The sequence below is a fragment of the Aedes albopictus genome, chromosome 3 (genome assembly GCF_035046485.1).
Source record: "Aedes albopictus strain Foshan chromosome 3, AalbF5, whole genome shotgun sequence".
NCBI lineage: Eukaryota > Metazoa > Arthropoda > Insecta > Diptera > Culicidae > Aedes > Aedes albopictus.
This window is the reverse complement of record NC_085138.1, coordinates 430302146-430305936: the sequence shown is the minus strand read 5'-3', so window position 1 is coordinate 430305936 and position 3791 is coordinate 430302146.

The window sequence follows — 3791 nt, the reverse complement described above, 5'->3', positions numbered from 1 at the left end:
CGGCATAAATCGTTCATTGATTCCGAAAGTCAGAACCCACAAACCGGTAAAAAATAACGTAACATTAAAAAAGCAGGGATGGGGTCTACCGCAGTGTCAATTCGTACAAAATATCACATAGTGTCAGTTCAAGTAAAATTTTGATGACTAATCAATCTTGTAGACGTTTTAAGAACCGTCATAAAACCTTTCATCGTTCATTCTGGTTTTATGATGGTTCTAAGAACCTCTTCCATTCTATATGACTAAAAAAATTTACTTGGGAGTACCTCTCGTCGTTTGTCGGTGCTGGGAATCGAACCCATGACCGTCCGTTTATGAAGCGAACATGCTGCCAACTATGTCACAGACCCCGGAATGGCACTACCTTATTGATGCGAAAACTCGTTAAAAAGTTATTATAGCCTGTATGTATACAATGTATAGTAGTATGGGACAAAAATGAATCCTCGCTCCAGTCGACTTTTTAGATCCCATTTAGGTCCCATATGAACTGTACAAAATTTCAGCGCAATCGGTGAAACTATAATTTAGCGCAAGCGGTTCAAAGTTTTCATAGGATTTACTATGGGAAAAGTTACACATTCAGATAAAAAATCCTAGAGGTTGTCCCTTGTCTCCTTAATTCAAATCGATCAATGCTTCTTGTAGAAATATCATTTATGAAACTTTCCTTCGAAGACCGCAAAACGATTGGATGCTTGTAGAAAAAGTTATTGATTTATTACCGATTAGTGATCCAACGAACGGCTTTTTGTTTTGTTTTTTTTTTTTTTATCTGTATTAACGAGATTTTTAGCCCTAGGCTAGTTCATCTCGGGACCCACGCTTTACTTCCCTTCCGAAGGAAGAACTCACATTTTGCGAGTTCTGTCGGGAGTGGGATTCGATCCCAGGTCCTCGGCGTGATGGTCAAGTGTTCTAACCGTCACACCAGGTCCGCTCCACTTTGTTTTGTTTTATCAGCAGCACTGCAGCTGCTGCCTTGGCTGCTGCTGTTTCTGGGGGTGGTGGTGCCTCCCGCCACCCCATGCAACAACGACAGCAGCAGTGCTGCTGATAAAACAAAACAAAAAGCCGTTCGTTGGATCACTAATCGGTAATAAATCAATAACTTTTTCCACAAGCATCCAATCGTTTTGCGGTCTTCGAAGGAAAGTTTCATAAATATTTTTTCTACAAGATGCATTAATCGATTTGAATTAAGGAGACAAAGGGTGACCTCTAGGATTTTTTATCTGAAAGTGTAACTTTTCCCATAGTAAATCCTATGAAAACTTTGAACCGCTTGCGCTAAATTATAGTTTCACCGATTGCGCTGAAATTTTGTACAGTTCATATGGGACCTAAATGGGATCTAAAAAGTCGACTGGAGCGAGGATTCATTTTTCCCATACAAGCGTGTCCCATACTAATGTATAGTATACGCATAGCAAAGCATATCAGTGCATGGGCGATTGTACACATCGCGAGTGGATATACAGTGCTCAACTTTATAAGTTTTGGAAAATCTAACATGTAATTCCGCAAACAGAGCGATTGAGTTGATTGTGTTGTTCAACAATGGCCCTTTGTTAGTTTAAATTTCTGTTCAACTTCTGTTGTCGTTCGCATGCAGTTCTTTCCACTGTCTTCTGGCATTACAATGGCTTCTAGGTACGTTGCATCGTAAACTTTCATTTTCGGTTTCAGTAACGGTTTGTTGGGTTTCGGAAACAGTAGGTTGTTGGCCTAAGGCCCCCCATCCACCGTTGTGGGGCTGCCACCGTAGGTATAGCTTCCGCATTGGCGTAACTAGAGGGGTGGCCAGGGGGGCCAGGCCCCCCCCAGAAATTTTTCATGACTTTATATATGGAAATTAGAAAAAAATCTGAAAACCACTGTCGTGGTGACAAACATAGATCTATATTCTCAATTTAGTTGAAAATCGGTGTTTTCGACTAGCGAAGTTGGATTTTTCTCCAAATCCGTGCGTCGGACCTAACTTCGGAAGTGGTGCGCTGTATAGCAAACAGCTATACAGCACACCACTTCCGAAGTTGGAGAAAAACCCAACTTCGCTAGTCGAAAATTCCGGATTCCAACTGCACGTACAGTAATAGAAATTTATTTGGCATAATATGTACATAAATTGACAGTTATTGGAGACAAGCAATACTTTGTACATCTTCTTTTTTAAATCGCTGAGAAATTAAATCTAAATGATAATTTCCAGGAATTCCTGGATGGGTATCTTTAAGAATCTTTGAATTTTCTAGCAGCATTACTGCAAAATATGGTTAAGTGCTTCTTTATGGAAATCAAGTATCATGTGGGAATAAAACTCTGGTTGAATTTGCAATGGAATTCCAGCAAAAGTTTATGAATTCCTAGTGAGAATAGATGTACGTAGCTGAAGCGTAAACGCGAGTGTATTCATTAAAACCATGCTGGAGGTGATTTCTAGTCAAACACTATTAATTACTTTTATTTCGTGGGCCAGGGGTATTTTTGCGTCTATCAAACAACGCACAAATTCAAATGGTCATTGAGGAAGTTTTAATATATTTAAAAGCTGGTGCTGCAAGATGTAATCGTAAGTTTGAAGGTATTCATGATTGGACTTGTAAAAGACTTGGTATTCATGAGATAATTGTGAAAGAATTCCTGGATGACTTCTTGGAGATTTTTTTGGCTTCTATGCCCCTCTAAAATTATCTAAAAGAATTTCAATACAAATCGCTGGAGGAATTCCTCTAGAAATCCTTCAAATTATTCAAAAAATCTACAAGTAATCCTGAAAAAGCACTGAGGTGATTCCCTGAAAAACATTATGAACGGAATACTGAAATTTGTCAACTAACCGCTGAATAATTTAAAAAATGTCTGGATGCATTCCTGGAGGAATCCTTAGAAGAATTCTTCAAGAAATCACAGGAGGAGTTCCTAGATGTATTTCTGGAGGATATCCGGGAGAACCTTCTGGAAAAATTCCATGCGGAATCTCTGGAAAAGTTCCTGGACTGATGCCTGGAGCATTAGGGGATTTTTTTTATTATCGTATTAATTGGTATGAAGTTTCTGAAGGTTAATGAAATAAGGTAGGGATCATATATGTATATTTGAAAAACTAAATTGAAAAAAATCAGGGTTGCCTAATTTTCCGGAAAATTCCAGTGAAAATCAAACATTTTCCACAGACACCACCTACTTTGAAAAATCATAGAACGAAGCATCATAGGCACATTTTTTTTTTTGTGAAGTCATAAGCAAATTTTCTCAGCAACTCCAAAATGGATTTCTGGAGGAAATCCTAGAAAATTTTTTGGACAAATTCCTGGCGGATTCCCTGGAAAAGTTAATGGATTGATTGATTGATTTGTCTTTTTTAAAGAGATTTTCAGCCATTGGCTCCAAAGTTAATGGATACATTTCTGAAGGAGGCATCCCTGGAGAAGTTCCTGGAGTAATGCCTGGAGCATTAGAGAAATTTCTGATGAAATTCCAAGATAAACTTCTAGAAGAATTCCCAGAGGAATTTCTGGAGGAATTCCAGGAGGAATTCTTGGAGGAATCTCACGGAAGAATCCTTAGAAGAATCCCTGCAGGAATTTCTGGTATATTCTTGAAGGAATTCCTGGTGGAATTTCTAGAAGAACCCGTGAAATAACTCCTGGACGGATTTCTAGAGAAATCCCTGGAGTTGAAATTCATGGATTTATTCCTAGAGGAAACCTGAAAGAATTTCCGGAGGAATCCCTTGGAAAAATTCCTATAGAATTTCCTGAAGAATCTCCTGAAAGAATATCGGA